We start from the raw sequence: 22,115 nt of genomic DNA, 5'->3' as shown, positions 1-22,115 counted from the left end.
AACCAAGGGGTAAAAGAGTACTGTAGGAAGTGAGGTTGAAATAGCAAGTCAACCACGACCTTATAGAAAGCAACATGGGTTTGAGCAGGCCTTATCCTGCTTCTAGTTTGTATTTTGTAATGTGCTTAAGTCCAGGAGTGTGGGTAGAATCCTAACCTTCTGTCTCGAAGGCAGCAGAGCTTCTACTGAGCCAAATTAATATTTAATAGGATATTTCCATTAGCTGAAAGTAATTAATAGTGTTGTTTTCATCGTCCTTACTGCATTAACAACATGTTTATCTGTTAACGTTAGTAAGGGCATCGTCAAAAGGCATCAGAAGTGAGGATAGTAATGTGTGCATTCTATAATTCATTAGCAGAGAAATCTAGAATGAGAGCTGAAAGGGTTTAGATATCTAACTTCCACGCCCTTAGACAACACAACTACTGTTCCCAGTTTCACTTCTACCTGAATATTTGGTTTTCTCTTACAAAGCCATTCTCTTCAAAACTGCCATTTACACTTTTGCTCAAGAAGGCATGTCAGCTCCAATCCTGGCAACATACCTGCGGATTTTCCTGCACCCTATACTTCCTATCCTGCACGTCCTTCCTATAGAATGGCAACCAGACAATGTGGTGCTGTTTCACCAATGTTCCATACAGATGTGACATGAAGCCTGGGGTGGGAGATTGCAACCTTCACGTGGTCCGCCCTGTTTCGAAGAATGCAATCAAAGTCCAAAGTCCCAAAGTAAACTTTATTGTCAATTCAAATAATGCAACAAGTAGTTACACCGAGGATTGACATTGCGTTTCCCCATACTCCAAATGTGCAAGTAATATTTATAACACAGACAGACAATATACCAATAAAGATAGACAATGGACATATACATTATATAAGATATTCACAGTGTGCCAGAGTGTAGTAAAACTTTGAGGTATGTTATTAAGGTGCAATAATAAAAGGTGCAATATAGAAAAGTGCAAATAGCATCCTGCAGACATTGAGTTAAAGTTAATTTGACAGTCAGTTGGTCTTTGTTTGTGTAATGTTCATGGAATTTTCTTGAGTGTGTTGAGTAGTCTGATGGCCTGAGGGAAAAAGCTGTTTTTGAATCTGGTGGTTTTGCTCCGCATGCTGCGGTAGCGCTTGCCGGATGGTAGGAGGGTGAACAGTTTGTGTGCTGGGTGGGTGGTGTCTTTGATGATATTGGTTGCTCTCTTGCGACAGCAAGATGGGTATAAGTCCTGGATTGCTGGTTGGGGTGATCTAGTGATCTTCTCCGCTGTCCTCACCACTCTCTGTAGGGCCTTCTGGTCAGCAGCAGAGCAACTGCCATACCAGACTGAGAGACTGCTGGTAAGAATACTCTCAATGGCACCCCTGTAAAAAGTGGTGAGGGCAGAAGGGGGGAGGTCGGCTCTCCTCATCCGTCGAAGGAAGTGGAGGCGTTGCTGTGCTTTCTTGACTAGGGAGATGGTGTTGGTGGACCATGTCTGATCATCTGTGATGTGCACTCCCAGGAACTTGGTGCTTTTCACAGACTCCACTGCACTGCCATTTATGGTGAGCGGGGTGTGTGCTGTCTGTTTCTTCCTGAAGTCCACAGTTATTTCTTTTGTTTTATTGACATTGAGTTGAAGGTTATTGATGTCACACCAGTTGATGAGTTGTTGTACCTCCTCTCTGTAGGCTGAGTCATCAACCTGACGTGCACAATCAAATCAGATCAAATAGAACAAGTTGTCCTACAACTTTAGGCTGTGCACTCCATACGCAAGAAGAAGAAGAAGTGACATGAAGCCCAGACTCATGTAATCAGTCCCCATATAATAATAATAATAATAATACATTTTATTTATGGGCGCCTTTCAAGAGTCTCAAGGACACCTTACAAAAATTGAGCATGTAGAGGAAAAACATGTAAGGGGAATGAAATAAATAGTAGAGACATGACTAGTACACAAAGTAAAGACAGAATTCAATACAAAGTATGAGGCAATTAATGCACAGATGAAAAGGGACGGGGACGTGGGGCTAAGGATACGCAGAGGTGAAGAGATGGGTCTTGAGGCGGGACTGGAAGATGGTGAGGGACACGGAATTGCGGATCAGTTGGGGGAGGGAGTTCCAGAGCCTGGGAGCTGCCCTGGAGAAGGCTCTGTCCCCAAAACGGCGGAGGTTGGACTTGTGGATGGAGAGGAGACCGGCTGATGTGGATCTGAGGGACCGTGAGGGTTGGTAGGGGGAGAGGAGGTCAATGAGATATGGGGGGGCCAGATGGTGGAGGGCTTTGTAGGTGAGGATCAGGATTTTGTAGGTGATGATGAAGGCAAGCATTCATCGGATATGTTTATTTCACTGCTTCGTCCACCTATGCTACCACTTTCAGTGAACTATGTACTACATAGAAAATAGGTGCAGGAGGAGGCCATTTGGCTCTTCGAGCCCCCCAGGCCTCTCTGTTCTACCACCCACTCTTGGACCTTGTCATTTATCATGTACGTCTTGCCATATTTTAACCTCCCATAATGAATAATTTTACATTTATCTGAGTTAAATTCCATTTGTCATTCCTTTGTCCACTTTCCCAGTGGACCTAGATCTTGTTGTACCCTTAGCCCACCTACTTCACTGTCCACCACTCCACCAATTTTGGTGTCATCCACAAACTTACTAATCTGATTACCTACAGTACATTCTCATCCAGAACATGAATACATATGAAAAACACAGTGGGCCTAGCACTGATCTCTGTAATACACCACTGGTCGCAGGCCTCCACTCTGCAAAACAGCCCTCCACTACCACTCTCTGACTTCTTCCACAAAGCTTGTATCCAGCTGGCTATCTCATCCTGAATCCCATGTGATCTCACCTTCTGCTCCCATCTGCCTTGCGGAAATATCTAAAAAGCCTTGCTAAAGTCCATGTGGACAATGCCCACCTCGTCCATCCTGTTAGTCACCTTTTCAACAAACTCATTTTAATTAGTGAGATTTCCTACAGATGAAGCAATGGTGTTAATCCCTAATCAGTCCTTGCCTTTCCAAATGTAGATACATCCTGTTTCCAATCACTTATTCACCATTGATGTTAGGCTTACCGGCTTGTAGTTCCATGGCTTGTCTTTGCAGCCCTTCCAAAATAAAAAGCACATATCAGCCTCTCTCCAGTCCTCCAGTATCACACCCTTGGCTATTAAAGATACAAAAATCTCTGCCAGGGCCTGAGCATTTTTTCCCTTACTTCCCACTGCGTACTAGAATAAACATCGCCTATTCATTTTCTCCAGAGATGCTATCTGGCCCGCTGAGTTACTCCAGCATTTTGTGTCTATCTTCAGCTTAAACCAGCATCTGCAGTTCAGATTCAGATTCAGATTTAGATTCAACTTTAATTGTCATTGTCAGTGTACAGTACAGAGACAACGAAATGCAGTTAGCATCTCCCTGGAAGAGCGACATAGAATATGATTTCAATAAATAAATCTATTTACATGTGTACAGTCATAGTGTTTTTCCTGTGGAGGAGTGTCCGAGGGTGGGGGTGATTGGCAGTCACCGAGGTACAGAGTTGAGTAGTGTGACAGCCGCAGGGAAGAAGCTGTTCCTGGACCTGCTGGTCCGGCAACGGAGAGACCTGTAGCGCCTCCCAGATGGTAGGAGGGTAAACAGTCCATGGTTGGGGTGAGAGCAGTCCTTGGCGATGCTGAGCGCCCTCCGCAGACAACGCTTGCTTTGGACAGACTCAATGGAGGGGAGCGAGGAACCGGTGATGCGTTGGGCAATTTTCACCACCCTCTGCAGTGCTTTCCGGTCGAAGACAGAGCAGTTTCCATACCATACTGTGATACAGTTGGTAAGGATGCTCTCGATGGTGCAGCGGTAGAAGTTCACCAGGATCTGAGGAGACAGATGGACCTTCTTCAGTCTCCTCAGGAAGAAAAGACGCTGGTGAGCCTTCTTGACCAGAGTTGAGGTATTGTGAGTCCAAGAGAGGTCATCGGAGATGTTGACCCCCAGGAACCTGAAGCTGGAAACACGTTCCACCTCCGTCCCGTTGATGTGGATGGGGGTGTGCGTGCCGCCCCTAAACTTCCTGAAGTCTACAATGAGCTCCTTGGTCTTCTTGGAGTTAAGGGCCAGATTGTTGTCAGCGCACCATGCTGCTAGGAGCTGGACCTCCTCCCTATAGGCCGACTCATCGTTGTTGCTGATGAGGCCAATCACCGTTGTATCATCTGCATACTTGATGATGGTGTTAGTACCATGTACAGGTGTGCAGTCGTAGGTGAAGAGGGAGTAGAGGAGGGGGCTCAGCACACAGCCCTGTGGAACGCCGGTGTTCAGGGTGAGGGTTGAAGAGGTGTGCTTGTCTAACCTAACAGACTTGGGTCTGTTGGTTAGAAAGTCCAGTATTCAGTTGCAGAGGGAGGGGTCGATGCCCAGGTTACCGAGTTTGGTGATCAGTTTAGAGGGTATAATGGTGTTGAATGCTGAGCTGTAATCGATGAACAGTATTCTTATGTAAGTGTCTTTGTTGTCGAGGTGGGAGAGGGCGGAGTGAAGTGCCGTTGAGATGGCATCCTCCGTACTCCTATTCTTGTGGTAGGCAAACTGATAGGGATCCAATGTGGGGGGTAGGCAGCCTTTGAGGTGTGCCAGGACTAGCCTCTCGAAGCACTTGGTGATGATGGGAGTAAGTGCAACTGGGCGGAAGTCGTTGAGGCTTGCCGCAGTGGAGTGTTTTGGCGCCGGCACGATGGAGGTGGTTTTAAGGCACGTGGGAACAACTGCTTGGGCAAGTGACAGGTTGAAGATGTCAGTCCAGACGTCTGTCAGCTGCGCAGCACAGGCCCTGAGGACGCGCCCGGGGATGCCGTCAGGGCCAGCAGCCTTACGTGCATTAGTCCTACTCAGTGCCACGTACACGTCGTAGGGGGTGAGTGTGAGGGGTTGGTGATCAGCAGGGAGCACAGCCTTGATGGCTGGCTCTAGATTGTCCCTGTCGAAGCGGCCATAGAAGTGATTAAGCTCCTCAAGGAAGGAGGCGTCGCTGGATGTGGGGGTGGTGTTGGTGGGTCTATAGTCCGTGATGGCCTGGATGCCTTGCCACATGCGTCGGGGGTCGGAGTTGTTGTTGAAGTGCTCCTCAATCCTGAGCTTATGGCAGTGCTTGGCCTTCTTGATGCCCCTCTTCAGGTTAGCCCTGGATGAACTGTAGGCTCGAGCATCCCCTGACCTGAAAGCGGTGTCCCGTGCTTTCAGCAGTAGCCTGACCTCGCTGTTCATCCATGGCTTCTGATTCGGGAATATGGTCACCCGTTTGAGGGAGGTGACACTATTGATGGTGGAGTTTATAAAGTCCAGAACAGAGTATGTGTAGGAATCAATGTCCGTGTGGGAGTCAAGGGTGGCCTGGGCTGCAAACGCCTTCCAGTCAGTGTTTCCAAAACACTGCTGAAGTGTGGAGTCCGTTTCCTCTGACCAGACTTTAACTGTCCTCACAGTGGGTTTAACCCGTCTGATGATTGGGGAGTACTTAGGGAGCAGGAACAATGTGAGGTGATCAGACTGACCAAGGTGGGGGAGGGGGACGGCTTTGTAAGCTTCAGCCATGTTAGTGTAGACTTTGTCCAGTGTCTTGTCTACTCCAGTGGGGAAGGATACATGTTGGTGGAATTTGGGGAGTACAGCCTTCAGGTTGGAGTGATTGAAGTCACCTGCAACAATGAAGGCTGCCTCGGGGTTGTGCGTCTGTTGTTTGCTAATGGCAGTATGCAGCTCTTTCATTGCAAGCTTGGCATTAGCATCAGGAGGGATATAGGCTGCAGTCACAACAGTGGAGGTGAACTCTCTGGGCAGATAGAACGGTCTGCATCTAACCAAGAGGAACTCAAGGTTAGCTGAGCAGTGACTCTCAATGCAGAGCTGTGACTCTCTTACCTATACACAGATACACTTGGTTAGTCCTTGGGCATATCTACCATGTTTATGCACCTCAAGCCCCCCAACACTTCCTCTTTCATAATATCAATATGTTTCACAACATTATTATTGTCTTCTCTAAATTCTCTAGTTTCTAAGCTTATCCACTGTAAATATATACTGGAAATATTCATTTAACACATTGCCTATCTCTCATAGAGAGACATGGACCTCTTCTTTCCCTAGGTAGCCCTTTTCTCTTAATATACTTATTGAATCTTTTAGGATTCTCCTAAACCTTATCTGCTAAGGATATCTCAGGTCCCCTTTTTGCCTTCCTGGTTTCCTTCTTAATGGGCCTGTCCCACAGGCGATTTTCTAGGCGTTGTTTTGTCGCCACATGTTCGCCGGTGGTCGCTGGGAGTAGTCTCCTCAGTCGCGCAAAAAGTCGTAGCATCTTTCTGGTCGCCGCTAAATTTTCAACATGTTGAAAATTTTTCGGCGACAGTGGGTTTGACGCCAACGAGCGTTGCTTGACTTAGGTGCTGTCGTAGGTTGTCGCCAGGATGACGTAAGTTGTCGCCAGTTTTTCGGCGACCTGCTATGACTATGACAGTCGCCAGCCTTTGCCGAAAAAATCGCCAAGTGGGACAGGCCCATTAGAGTACTCCTACATCTGTTATACTCCTCAAGGGACTTGCTGATCGCCTGCCACCGTTTTCCTGATTAGATCCCTCAATAGCCCTCTTCAGCCACAGTGCCTTAATCCTGCCAGTCTTGCCCTTCACTCTAATAGGAACATGCCAACCCTGAACTCTCCCCCATCTTATTTTTAAAAGCCTCCTGCATGCCAGCTGTCCCTTTATTTCCAAACAGCTTCTCTCAATCAACCATTGCTAGTTCCTTTTATTGACATCAACATTAGTCTTGCCCCAAGAATACTCAGTACATTCCTGGTATCTGGTCCACCCACTATGTCTTCAGCCACTGACCAAATTGCTGGTCAGTCATTTTTTTTCTGCTTTGCATATTCCTTAAAACATATCCATGAAAACATTGGATGCACATAATTAGCTTGTTTTATTCAGAAAGACAAAATGCCAGAAACACACAGCAGGTCAGGAAACATCTGTAGGTGAACAAAAAAAAAAAGGATTTATTGGAACATAGAATACAATAAAGGACGCCACAGAAGCAAGCTCTTTGGCCCACAATGTCAAAAACCTGCACCGCATGTCTCCTTTAACCGTTGCACTTCTTACTATAAGGCTATACCCTCTAGTCTTTTCCACCTTGGGTCCTTTCCATCCTGGGCAAAAGGATCTGACTGTCTACCCCATCTATGCCTCCCATAATTTTATATACTTCTATCAGGTCTCCCCTCAACTCCTTACATTCCAGATAAAACAATCCAAGTGTGTCCAACCTTGTTGTTTGACCATCAATCACCTATTTACACTAATCCTAAATTGATCTGCAGGAAGGAACTACAGATGCTGGTTTAAAGCAAAGATAGACACAAGATGCTGGAGTAACTCAGCGGGACGGGCAGCATCTCTGGAGAGAAGGAATGGGTGACGTTCCGGGTCGAGACCCTTCTCCTAAATTAATCTCATTTTATCACTCTTGCTATATTCTTATCAACTCCCACGGATTCACCTACACAGCAAGGGGCAATTTACAGTGGTTAATTCACCTACCACCCTCATGTTGCGAGTGCAGGAATGTGAGAGGAAACCAGACCATCTGGTACCACAAGGTAACCAGCAGGGTGGGAATAGGCGGCGGATGCAAATATTCATTGCCCGTTCTCGTTCCGAGCTACAAAAGAGAGTGCAGACGGCTAGAGAGGAAAATTAGTGGATGAGTCGAGTCTCAATATAATCACAATCACACAATCACAATCACAATAATACTTTATTAGCCAATATGTTTTGCAACATATGAGGAATTTCATTTGCCAAGTCAGTCATACAAATAAAAAGCAACGGAACACCAAAATACATTTTAACATAAACATCCATCATAGCGACTTCCACATTCCTCAGTGACGGAAAGCAAAAAAAAGTTCAATCACTTCCCATTGATCTCCCGTTTATGAAAGCTTGCTTTCTCCCTCCTTCCCCTCCCCTTCCCAGCTCTCCTGCAGCCTGCTGTCTCCACCTCTTCCTTTCTGCTTCCTGCCCCCCCCCCACCCTCACATCAGTCTGAAGAAGGGTCTTGACCCGAAATGTCACCTATTCCTTCGCTCCATAGATGCTGCCTCACCCGCTGAGTTTCTCCAGCATTTTTGTCTACCTTCGATTTTTCCAGCATCTGCATTGCTTTCGTAAACATTATAAAGAGGTGGCTTAGTTGTAAAGGTATTACAGTAACATGCCATCAACCCCATCCCCCTTGACTATATTGTGGAGTCAGTCTTCAAAGGAATCTACAAGCAAAATGTCATGCTTTATTAGTTTAGTTTAGTTTAGAGATACAGCACGGAAACAGGTCCTTCGGCTCATCAAGTCCGTGCCGACCAGCGATCCTTCTGTAAAAATAGTGAATTACCCTAGTGTGTAGGATAGTGCCTCGTATACCAGCACTATCCTACACACTAGGGATAATTCACTATTTTTACAGAAGCCAATTAAGCTACAAATCTGTACGTCTTTGGAGTGTGGGAGGAAACTGGTGCACCCGAGGAAACCCACACGGTCACAGAGAGAATATACAAACTCTATACCGACTGCACCCATAGTCAGGTTCAAACCCAGGTCTCTGGCGCTGTAAGGCAGCAACTCTTAATTCTTGCCACTCACTGCATTCATTCATTTCTTGGGATGTTTTCTTAATTCATTTCTCGGGCTCTGTCCATCTTAGGCTAGGTCAGTATTTATTGGCAGTCTCAAACTGCCCTTGAGAAGGCAGTACTGAGCTTCCTGCTTGAATGAATCCACAGAATGATGTGAGTTGAGAACGAGTTACGGACAATGAGACTCAAGAAGCCGACTTTGAAGCTGGTGTGGGCCTCCTCCATTGTCAGAATGAGGCCAAATGCAAATTGGAGGAACAGCATCTCATATTTCGCTTGGGCAGCTTACAACCCAGTGGTATGAATATTGAAGATAGACACCAAATGCTGGAGTAACTCAGCCGGACAGACAGCATCTCAGGAGAGAAGGAATAGGTGACGTTTAGGGTTGCGACCCAATTAGTCTGAAGAAGGGTCTCAACCCGAAACATCACTCATTCCTTCTGTCCAGAGATGCTGCCTTTCCCGCTGTTACTCCAGCATTTTGTCCATCTTCAATTTAAACCAGCATTTGCAGTTCTTTCCTACATGGTACGAAAATTGATTTCTCCAACTCCAAGTAACCCCTGCATTCCCTCTCTCTCCATCCCTCCCTATCCCAAGTCACACCAGCTTCAAAGTCGTCTTGTTGAGTATCATTGTCTGTAACTCGTTCTCAAGTTCAAGTTCAAGTTTGAATTTATTGTCACATGCACCGATTAAGGTACAGTGATATTTGAGTTACCTAACAAACTTTCTCACCTAACAAACAGCTAACAATGACCTGTTTTCTTTGTCATCGTTAAAGCGCTTTCTCACGGGGCGACTTGACGCAAGAGTTAACCAGAGTTGAACATCGTGGGAACCTCTTGCGATAACCGTACGGCATTCGTGGACCACCGTGGACCACCGTGGCAGGTACTCGTGTAACTTGGTGACTCGGGAGAAAATTCAAACAAGCTTGAATTTCTCCAAGAGTGACTTGTACACTTGTGGTTGAACATTGCAACATTATATGCACGTAGTGGCCAGTGCGATATCCGTATTAACTCTTGCGTTTACCGTGGGAACTCCTGCGAACGGTGAACCCGGAAGCTGGACAGAGGGGACAGAAGGTGAGTAAAAATTGTCTTCTGTGGGATTGAATTAAAAAAATAAAGATTTGCATCCGCATATGGACATCAACTTATTCATGAGTTATGTTAATGAGATTCAAGAAAATAACTATAATCTTTAAAAGGGACTTTACTGAAAGGTCCCGCATTTTTATGGTCCGTGAGAAATTTTTCACATGTACATCTTTGAGAGATACAGCTCGGAGTCCTCGCCGACTAGCGATCGATGCCTTTCCGAAGCAGGGTCCGGAACGCTACCAATCAATGTTCTCCAGAGACCCGTGTAAGGAGTGAACTGCACATGCTGGTTTAAACCGAAGACAGACACAAAAAGCTGGAGTAACTCAGCGAGTCAAGCAGCATCTCTGGAGAAAAATAGGTGATGTTTCTGGGCGAGACACATCTTCAGACTCAATTCCGATTAGGATGTCTGAAGAAGGGTTCCGATTCGAATCGCCACCTATTCTTTTTCTCCAGAGATGCTGCCTGACCCGCTGACTTACTCCAGCTTTTTATGTTTTTCTTCCCAGATCTGACTTACCTGCTGAGTTACACCAACATTTTGTGTCCTTTTGTGCGTATTAACCAGCATCTGCAGTTCCTTTAGACATTACCTAACTTCAGATTTTAGAGATATAGCGCGGAAACAGGCCCTTCGGCCCACCGAGTCCGCGCCGACCACCTATTCTTATACACTCCAGGGACAATTTTACAATGTTACCGAAGCCGATTAACTTACAAACCTGTAATCTCTGGAGTGTGAGAGGAAACCGGTGCACCCATGGTCAGGATCGAAGCCCAGTCTCTGGGGCTGTGAGGCAGCAACTCTACCACTGTGCCGCATGTAGTCAGATTTAATAAATTGCTGGTGTTGCTTCCAAAGACAGAGGCACTGATAATATTAGATCAGAATTGCATCTTTCCGCTAATAGGGTCAATTATTAGTCAATTAATAATAGAATCAATTATTATTGGTGACATTTCACCTACGAATATCAGACTATTTTCGCAGAGGTAAGGGCCAATTAGGCATAGCAAAAGGTATGAACACTTTTAAACATTTTTTTTCGGACTATTTTGTCAAATGCAAATACAGGGAGAATGATCAAAGTGCTCACATGGCTCACTCTTAGAAGCGTTCTGAGTTTAAATGTTCCGTGTATTCCTTCTTAAAGTATAAATTTTTGTGTGGCCAGGGGTGCGATTGAGAACAGCTGGGAAAGGGCGGAGGGAGCGTCACGAATAACAGCGTTTCCCTGGCCATATTATGGCCCATTCCCCAACCGTAACATTAATCAAGCTCTGTCTAACTCCGCCTTCACACCATCCCCCTGTGACATGGGTTAGTCATCGCTGGGCAGGCTGTGGGCCGAATGGCCTGCCAACGGGAGTCAGAGACTTGACACTGAGATCCATTGTGCAGGAAGGAACTGCGGATGCTGGTTTTTACCGAAGATAGACACAAACGCCACCTGTTCATTTTCTCCAGATATGTTGCCTGACCCATTGAGTTACTCCAACATTTTGTGTCTGTGTTCACTATGAACATTGAATTATTTAATTTTAGGAAACTTACACCCTCTCTCTCTCCCCCGCCCACCCCTTCCTGCCCTCCCCCCCCCTCCCCCATGCAGTAAATGTCGGTTAACCAGTCCAAGGTTTGCAACGATGGTTCCCTCTTGGGATCACACTATCCCTAGCCAACAATTGGCCTATCAGGGAACCAAATATAGACATAAAGTGCTGGAGTGACTCAGTGGGTCAGGCAGTATCTCTGGAGGAAAGGGTTAGGCGACATTTCGGGTCGGGACCCCTCTTCAAAATACCCTGCTGAGGTCATCTGTTGTTGGCCCTGATTTGTCCCGGTCTTTTCTTGCTTCCAGTTCCCCCCTACAATCATCCCGAAGAAGTGTCCCGACCAAAAATGGAATCTATTCCTTTTCTCCAGAGATGCTGCTTGGCCCGCTGAGTTACTCCAGCATTTTGTGTCTAACTTGCTGATTTAGACAGTTTTTGATTATCAAGGATTCTGCGCTGACTCTTTACTCTGAAACACACGTTGGAAATTTAAACTTGGGCGCAACTAACATCGTCTTACTACCGTGGGAACTCTTTAACTCAGCGGGCAGGCAGCAGTTGATTGTTGCTCCCTTCAGTTTCCCAGGGGGTCGGGACGGGACTGGAGTTGGGAGGGAAAGGTGGGGGAGTCGAGGGAGAGGAGGGGGAGACAGATGGGGGTGTCTTCATTTACTGGCGGTGGGTGTCTGTCACTGAAACAGGCAGGTGAGATTTCACATCCACCTTGTGTGTGCCTCTCTCTCTCTCCCTCCCTCCCTCTCACACAGGCTGAGAGACTCTGCCTCTGTGAGTGTACGTCTCTTTCTCCCCTTCTCCCACACACAGTAAGACCGAGGTACTGTGCTCAGTCCATCTGTGTCTCCCACATACACAGTAAAACTCTGCTTTGTGTGTGTATATACGTCTCCCCTCATTTCTCTCTCTCCCCCCCACCCCTCTCTTTCTCCCCCTCCCCCACCTCTCTCTTTCTCCCCATCCCCACCTCTCTCTTTCTCCCCCCACACACAATAAGACCGATGTATTCTGCTTAGTCTCTCTTCGCTCCCACACACACAGATAGACCAAGGTCATGTGCGCTCTTTCTCTTCCGCCAGTCACCCCGAAGTACATCACACTGCCTCTGTGCCTCTCTCTCTGTCTCTCTCCCCCTCTCTCCTAAGTAATGTGGCATCTTCCTGCAGTAAAGTCACGGCATTAGTACAGGCATGTCTCCAAATGAGCCAATTCAACCAAGGGAGGATATTTATAGTGTGTGAAAAAAAAAGTGACATCATTTGTGCCACGTGATGATTTAACAACACTTCACAGTTCACAATGTTCATTCAAGATTTAACGGGAAAGCTCGGGAGACGGACAAGTCACTCGCACAAATAACAGAAATGCCGAGTACCGTGGGAACTCTTTATCTACCCCCCGTTATATCGTGTGATATCGTGCTAGACCACGACCACTTCACTCTGGTTACATCTTGCGTCAAGTCGCTCCGTGAGAAAGACCTATTACTTTTTTGCATATCTTTCATTCATTTGTTCTATATATCTCTACATCACGGTCTATATCGCTCGGTTCCCTTTCCTCTGATTCTCCAGTCTGAAGAAGGTTATTGACCCCAAAATTCACCTATTCCTTTTCTCCAGTCTGACCGGCTGAATTACTCCAGCATTTTGTGTCCATCTTCAGTTTAAACCAACATCTGCAGTTCCTTCCTACACAAGTTTTAAATCTTTGCTGGTGTGCACTGTTAGTTGTGGTGGATGGCCAACTATTGAATCACTGGTAAATTAAAAACCTGTAATTCAACAACCTTAAAAATTGCATAACTTCCATTGCTGTCAAATCTGCGGGTAGCAGCTCCAATTTCACTTAGGCTGTGATTCCAGTACTGCAACTTTCTTTTAGTTTACAGTTTAGTTTAGAGATACAACGCGGAAACACGCCCTTTGGCCCACCGGGTCCGAGCCGACCAACAATCCCCGCACATTAACACTATCCTATACCCACTAGGGACATTTCTTACATTTCCCAAGCCAATTAAACTACAAACCTGTACGTCTTTGGAGTGCGGGAGGAAATCGAAGATCTCAGAGAAAACCCACTCAGGTCACGGGGAGAACGTACAAACTCCGTACTGACAGCACCCGTAGTCGGGATGGAACCCAGGTCTCCGGCGCTGCATTCGCTGTAAGGCAGCGATTCTACTGTCGCCCCACCGTGACTGCCCTACATTTTTCTTTTTCAAAAATATACTTTATTCATAAAAAATGTATGCAGGACATACAATAAAATCCAGTCGTGTGTTTTTCTAGATGTGTTGTACCTTCAATTCAGTACATTCTATTATAATGTGTCAATGCCACTTATTTTTCCTTCTTGAAAAACATAGCTGTGGTGTTTGAGAGGCTATTATATAGGAATACATTCCTCAGTTCCCAGTGCTGGCAGACCCTTCTCCACAGAGCCTTTGCAGGGACTGCACTGCAATTTCTTATCAGATACTTGCATATACTTAGCAGAAAACCATTGCACTGGCAAGTGTAACTGAAATGTAAGATTGCATGGGACCCAAACTGATTATTTGATCTACCTGGTTAGTTGCCATTGCTCAAATGAATAGGGGCTTTATGGATTACAATTAAAATTCTTCAAGATTACCTTTACTGATTAAATTCTTAAAGTTCCAATGTTTCATAGTGCATTTTTTGCTTGCTTCTAAAGCACACAGTCTTAAAAAAAATATAACTGATTAATGTCAATCCCAAATAATGATTTGCTTTTACAAAGAAAATTAGTTTATGATGTCCATTGCATTGTCTAATTGAACATTACCTAATCAGGGACAATCTCTCAAAGTTGATTAAAAAAAAACTCAGTTGAAGGGAACTGTCAGAGATGACTGCCATTGTTCATGTCATGGTGGTAGCAGGGCTTGGTGAGCTTGTCGTGGGTCTGGCATCTTTTCCTGGCTGTTATCCATGACAGCGTGAGGTGGAGCACTGAAAGAAAGATAATCTTGCAGAAGAAATAAATGAGATAGTGGGAAACAAAGAAATTCAGTGTAGGTGTAATCCAGGAGCAAAGGACATTTGGAATCGAGGCTTGATCAACCCAGGTCACAGCGTCGATACTCATGGATAACTCTGGACAGTGTCTGATTGTTCAATGGCTCACCCTCTTCAGCAGTCTAGATATACAAACTTATGTCAATCTTGGTTGGGTCCGTAGATGCAGCCTCACCCGCTGAGTTTCGCCAACATTTTTGTCTACCTTTAAGTTTCAAATTGAATCGCTGATGATTTTCTCGTATCATTGGAGAAGATAATGAGGTGGAATTTGATAAAGTCCCACACAAAGCGAGATAGTAAACTGATGCCCATGGAATTGATGTTCTCATAGAGTCATAGAGTGATACAATGTGGAAACAGGCCCTTCAGCCCAACACCCCCACACCGGCCATCAATGTCCCAGCTACCTAGTCCCACTTGCCTGCGCTTGGTCCAATATCTCTCCAAACCTGTCCTATCCATGCTCCTGTCTAACTGTTTCTTAAACATAAGGATAGTCGATCTATTCCTCTCATGATTTTGTATACCTCTATAAGATCTCCCCTCATTCTCGTGCGCTCCATGGAATAGAGACCCAGCCTACTCAACCTCTCCCTATAACTCACACCCTCTAGTCCTGGCAGCATCCTCGTAAATCTTTTCAGAACCTTTTCAAGTTTGACAATATATTTCCTATAACATGGTGCCCAGAACTGAACACAATATTCTAAATGCGGTCTCTCCAACGTCTTATAAAACTGCAACATGACCTTCCAAGTTCTATATTCAATACTCTGACTGATGAAGGCCAAAGTGCCAAAAGCCTTTTTGACCACCTTATCAACCTGCGACTCGATCGTCAAGGAACCATGCACCTGTACTCCTAGATCCCTCTGCTCTGCAACACTACCCAGAGGCCTACCATTTACTGTGTATGTCCTGCCCTTGTTCGACGTCCCAAAATGCAACACCTCAAACTTCTCTGTAAATGCAGTAAATCAATCATTCCTCCGCCCACCTGGCCAATCGATCCAGATCCTGCTGCAACCTTTCACAACCATTTTCACTATCTGCAAATCTACTAGCTGTCAGTAGCAAGCCTATCAACCAAAGCAAGAAGATAGAGAGTCCACTGGGATGCCGAGCATTATGGAGAGCACAACATCACGTTGGAGGCCTTGCGGAGATGACACAAGGCTGATGAGAAGATTCCATTTTGCAGATCCACTGAAAAGAAAAGAAAACCTGTTGGTGCAGGCAGTTACAGGAGTAAAAGCTGGCTAGCCATCAGAATACATGCTTCATCGAGTTTACAGCAATAAAACAGGTCAAACAGTCCATGCCCATTATTGTCCATCAATGCCTGTACTTCATTAAAAGATCAAGGAGATTTGGTACTGTATGTCTCTCAAATACCTCTTGAATTTTTACAGGTGTATGGTAGAAAACATAAAGACTGGTTGCATCATGGTTTGGTTTGGCAACTCAAACACGCATGAACAGAGGAGATAACAGTGAGTGGTAAGATACTGTCTGGTCCATCATGGGTACTGACTATATGATCCCACTATCAACAGGATCTATTGGGGATAGATCAAAAAGGCAGCTAATATCATCAAAGACTTACATCACCTAGGCCATGCTTTCATTTTGCTCCTAACATCAGAAAAAAGGATAGGATTCTGAAAAACATGTTCAGCGAGTTCACGAAGTGCTACTTCCCAACAACCAATAGGCTCTTGAACACTACACAACACCAACCTTAACTATAAACGTGTGGACTGTCTTTGGTTGCCCTATGGACTGGTATTGTGATTATCAATTTATTCCGTTTAATGTGTAGGAGGATGCTGGTGTACACTGACGACAGACACAAAATGCTGGAGTAACTCATTGGGACACACAGCATCTCTGGATGGAAGGAATGGGTGATGTTTCAGGTCGAGACCCTTCTTCAGACTGAGAGTCAGGGGAGAGGGAGACACAGAGATAAGGCAGTGTAAGGTGTGAAAATGAGACATCACAGGTGATGTGAATCACAAAAAATGTCGAATAGATCATTGTTAGCTAGAAGGTGACAACAAAGCATACATATATAAAATTTAATCAGGGGGGCAGTCTGACTGGTTGGAGAATTTGGAAGGGAAGGGATGGAGAGAGAGGGAGAGTGAGGGCTACTTGAAGTTAGAGAAGGCAATATTCATACTGCTGGGATGTAAGCTCCCCAAGCAAAATATGGGGTGCTGTTCCTCCAATTTGCGTTGGGCCACACTCTGTCAGTGGAGGAGGCTCAGGACAGATAGGTCAGTATGGAAATGGGAGGGGGAGTTAAAGTGTTTCACAACCAGGAGATCAGGAAATGATCAGCTGGGACAGCGGATAAGGTTGGAGGAGGTGCAAGTGAACCTTTATGCACATTATCTGTGTTTATTGCATTTACAGGACGGTCATGCTGTTCCAAGGAAGAACCTCGTTGTTCTGCTGTCAGTACATCGGCCAATTAAACATTCTTGACTCTTGACATGGTTTATGTTGCCAAATCTTCTTTTCATTCATCTTCATCCCAAATGTGTTAGCAACTGTTTTGCTACATTTAGTTTCTTGTAAATCTGTTTTTTTCCAGTGCTTTTATATTCTTACTAGACTAAGTGGGACCCGTTGGGTCCCAGCTTCACATGGGAGTGCCCCAACGCAATATTCCACCTCTCCACCAATTCCAACTTTGCTGGCCAGTGGGGGGGGGGGGGGGGGGGGGGGGGGGTGTTTCCGGAGCGCTATGGTGTTGTGGGCCGAAGGGACTGGTTTCCAGAGGGCTAGTATGGACATTGTGGGCTGAATGGATTCTTGGGCTGGCAGCTCAGTCACTGAGACCACTCACACACACTCTCATACACACTCTCATACACACTCTCACATACACTCTCACACATTCTCACACTCAAACACTCACATACACTCACACTCACACACTCACATACACTCACACATGCACACATACATACACACATGCACTCACAAACACATACACACAAGCACACACACACACACAGACACTCACACACACAGACACTCTCTCACACACACAGACACACAGACACACACACACACACACACACACACACACACACACACACACACACACACACACACACACACACACACACACACACACACACACACACACACGCGCGCGCGCGCACACACACACACACACACACACACACACACACACACACACACATACACACACACACACACACACACACTCACACACACACATACGCTCACAAACACATACACACACACACTCACTGACTCACACGCACCATATATATGGCAGTCAACTTTCTTGAATACTCACACGGCTGAGCGTGGCGGCCGCTCCACTTTGGGGCTTCCGCAGTCAACGGCACTTCCGGAATCAGCCTGACCTCAGCATTTACCGGAAATGATGCAATCAGCGCGACCTGTCCACTAAGCAGAAGTCACTAAATGAGCGGGACTTTTGAACCAAACACAGTCGGACCTAATAAAGCTTTGCAGTTTCAAGCACAGGCAGGGCAGCAGGCCAAACAACTCATGGCATTGTCATCAAGGGCTAACAAATCATTTATTGCAAGTACATTGCAGACTCACAGTTCAGTTGATTTACAGCTTAGAATGAGAGTCGTGGCCACTCCTTCACGATCTTGCTGAGTAACGTCCAGGCATCCGGGGTTTTATAGTCCTGCACCTCCCCCCCCCCCCCCCCCCCCCCGGAAGGGGCATTACCTTCATCCCGGTGACTGACAGGCGAGAGGATCTCAAGGTTTTTTAAACATTCATAACTTTTTGATTTTTCATCGATGGGAAAAACCCTCAGAGCCTGCTCAGCGGAGGAGGACTGTGAGTAAGATGGCCAAAAATCATTGCGATATATGGTAGCATTTTTTCTAAAATCAATATAGAGTGCAGACAGGAAGTGGTCAAGATGAGACTTTTAATTATATAGATTTCAACACAGACACCAGAGTTTACCAGATATAACCAAGGATGCCAAAGAAGGATGCCTTTCTCCTTTTCAGTTTTACAGTTGTGGAAGTTAAATGCTTTCTATTGTACGGTTGTTTCATGACCTTATTAACCTGAGGAAATATTTTTATAGACTTATCGTTTTACACTTCTGAATCTTTTATTCCGCTATCCCATTTAGGTTATTGATTTCTGAGAATATTTGGTCTCTATTTTCCTTCCAAAGTACACCACCTGACACATATATTTTGGCTGCACATTCTGCAAGTATATTAATGATTTTTATTTTATTACACCAACGTTCGATATTATCGATACTCTTCAATTTAGTGTCACGTTAAAGGGGATTGAGATCTTCGTATCCTGGTGTCACGACAACAACCTTTCGCTCAATGTTAGCAAGACAAAAGAGATAGTGATCGAATGCAGGAAGCTTAGCCCAGTTTGGATAGACTGTGCCAAAGTAAAGAATACTTCAAATTCCAAGGAGTAAATATCACGAACAACTTGTCCTGGACCACCCATATTGAAGCAATGGCCAAGAAAGCACAACCAATGCCTCTTCTTCCTTACAAGGCTTAGGAAGTTCGGCATGTCCCAACAACTCTCACCAACTTCTACAGTTGGGCCGTAGAAATCATTTTTATCGGGATGCATCACAGCACGGTTTGGGATCAGCTCAAGATCGCAAGAAGTTGCAGCGAAATGTGGACGCCACCCAGAACATCACACAAATCAACCTCCCTTCAATTGGCTCCATTTATACCTCACGCTGCCTCGGCAAGGCCGCCAGCATAATCAAGGACGGCCACACCCTCTTCTCCCCTCTCCCATCAGGCAAGAGGTACAGAAGTGTGAAAATGCTCACGTCGAGATTCAGGGACAGTTTCTTCCCAGCTGTTATCAGGCAACTGAACCATTTTACCACAACTAGAGAGCAGTTCTGAGCAATTATCTATTTCATTGGAGACCCTCGGACTATCTTTTGATTGGACTTTCCTGGACTTCATCTTGCACTAAACATTATTCCCTGTATCACGTATCTGTACATTGTGGATGTCTCCGTTGAAATCATGTATTGTCTTTCTGCTGACTGGTTAGCACGTGACAAAAACCTTTCACTGTACCTTTGTACATGTGACAATAAACTAAACTAAACTAAACTAAAACCATTGAAATGGTCACAGAGTCATAGATTCATCGAGTCGTACAGTGCGGAAACAGGCCCTTTGGGCCAACTTGCCCACACCAGCCAACATGTCCCATTTACACTTGTTGCATCTGCCTGTATTGGACATATGTTTCTCAACCTGTCCTGTCCTCTCCAATCTGTACCTGTCTAATTGTTTTCAAAAGTTGCGATAGTCATAGAAACATAGAAACATAGAAAATAGGTGCAGGAGTAGGCCATTCGGCACTTCGAGCCTGCACCGCCATTCAATATGATCATGGCTGATCATCCAACTCAGTATCCTGTACCTGCCTTCTCTCCATACCCCCTTATACCTTTAGCCACAAGGGCCACATCTAACTCTCTCTTAAATATAGCCAATGAACTGGCCTCAACTACCTTCTGTGGCAGAGAATTCCACAGATTCACCACTCTCTGTGTGAAAAATGTTTTTCTCATCTCGGTCCTAGAAGATTTCCCCCTTATCCTTAAACTGTGACCCCTTGTTCTGTACTTCCCCAACATCGGGAACAATCTTCCTGCATCTAGCCTGTCCAACCCCTTAAGAATTTTGTAATTTTCTATAAGATCTCCCCTCAATCTTCTAAATTCTAGCGAGTACAAGCCGAGTCTATCCAGTCTTTCTTCATATGAAAGTTCTGACATCCCAGGAATCAGTCTGGTGAACCTTCTCTGTACTCCCTCTATGGCAAGAATAGTCGCTGCCTCAACTACTTCCTCTGGCAGATTATCCGTACACCTACCACCCTCTGTGTGAAAAAGATACCCCTCAGGTTCCTGTTAAATCTTTCCCCCCTCACCTTAAACCTATGTCCTCTGGTTCTTGATTCCCCTACTCCGGGCAATAGACTCTATCCAAGTGCATCTATCCAATCTATTCCTCTCAAGATTTTGGTCATCTCTATAAGATCACACCCCATCCTCCTATGCTCCAAGGAATAGAGTCCTAGCCTACTCAACCTCTCTCTACAGCTCAGGCCTTCGAGTCCTGGCAACATCCTCGTAATCCTTCTCTGTACCCATTCCAGCTTGATAACATCTTTCATCATGGTGCCCAAAACTGAACACAATACTCTAAATGGTGTCTCACTAACCTCTTGTACAACTGCAACATGACCTCCCAACTTCTATATAATACTCTGACGGATGAAGGCCAATGTGTCAAAAGCTTTTTTGAACACCTTATTTACTTGTGATGCCACATTCAATGAACTATGCACCTGCAGTCCTCGATCCCTCTGCTCCACAACACTCCCCAGAGCCCTACGATTCACTGTCCTGCCATTGTTCGCGCTCCCAAAATACAACACCTCACATTTCTCTGTATTAAATTCCATCAACCATTCCTCAACCCACCTGCCCAAAGGATCAAGATCCTACTGCAATTTTTGACAACCATCTTCACTATCTACAATACTACACATGTTTGTGTAATTGTGTAAACTTGCTACTCATGCCATGTACATTCTCATCCAAATCTTTGATATAGATGACAAACAGCAATGGGCCCAGTACTGAACCCTGAGGCACACCACTAGTCACAGGCCTCCAGTCCAAAAAGCAACCTTCCACCATCTGCTTCCTACAATGAAGCTAATTTTCTATCCATTCAGCAACCTACCATAAAGAAACGTTGAATGCCAATGGAATCCACGTTTACATCATTTACAGCTCTGCCTTCATCAATCTTTTTGGTCACATCCTCAAAAAATTGAATCAGATTCGTGAGACATGACTTCCCACGTACAAAACCATAGTGACTTGCCCTAATCACCCTTTATCTATCTAAATGCGTATATGTCTTATCCCTCAGAATACTCTGCACTAAGTTTCCGACCACAGATGTTATGCTCGTTGGCCTTTAGTTCCCATTCTTTTTCCTGCAGCCCTTCTTGAATAGAGAGACAACATTTGCCATCGTCCAGTCTTCCGAAATCTCGCCTGTATTTAATGGCGACTCGTAAATCTCAACAAAGGCTCCTGCAATTTCCTGGTCATTCTAATTTTTGGGTCCAAATCCTTTATGTAAATAATGACCCTCAATTGTACCAGCAATGCCCCTTCCTGTCACCCCCAGCCACCCTAAATCACCACCCACCAACATCCCATATCCATACTTACCAAATCTGAATTTGGAAGGTTTTTTCTTAAGCCCCTGTCCCACTTAAGTGTCCTTGACATGCTAATTACGCAACCTCGTGGTCGCGTTGAGGCGCGACGGTCCCATGAAGGTCGCATGTGATTTCATGCGCCCGCACAGCCATCTGGAGCGTGTGACGTCATTTGAAGATGGACACAAATAGCCGGAGTAACTCAGCGGGACCGGCAGCATCTCTGGAGAGAAGCAATGGGTGACGTTTTGTGTCAAAACTCTTCTTCAGTCTGAAAGAAGGGTCTTGACCAGAAACATCATCCATTCCTTCTCTCCAGAGATGCTGCCAGTCCCGCTGAGCTACTACAGTATTTTGTGTCTATCTTTAATTT

The sequence above is a fragment of the Amblyraja radiata genome, chromosome 1 (assembly GCF_010909765.2).
Source record: "Amblyraja radiata isolate CabotCenter1 chromosome 1, sAmbRad1.1.pri, whole genome shotgun sequence".
NCBI classification, from domain to species: domain Eukaryota; kingdom Metazoa; phylum Chordata; class Chondrichthyes; order Rajiformes; family Rajidae; genus Amblyraja; species Amblyraja radiata.
The sequence above is the reverse complement of the archived record's forward strand: the minus strand, read 5'-3'. Positions refer to the sequence as shown.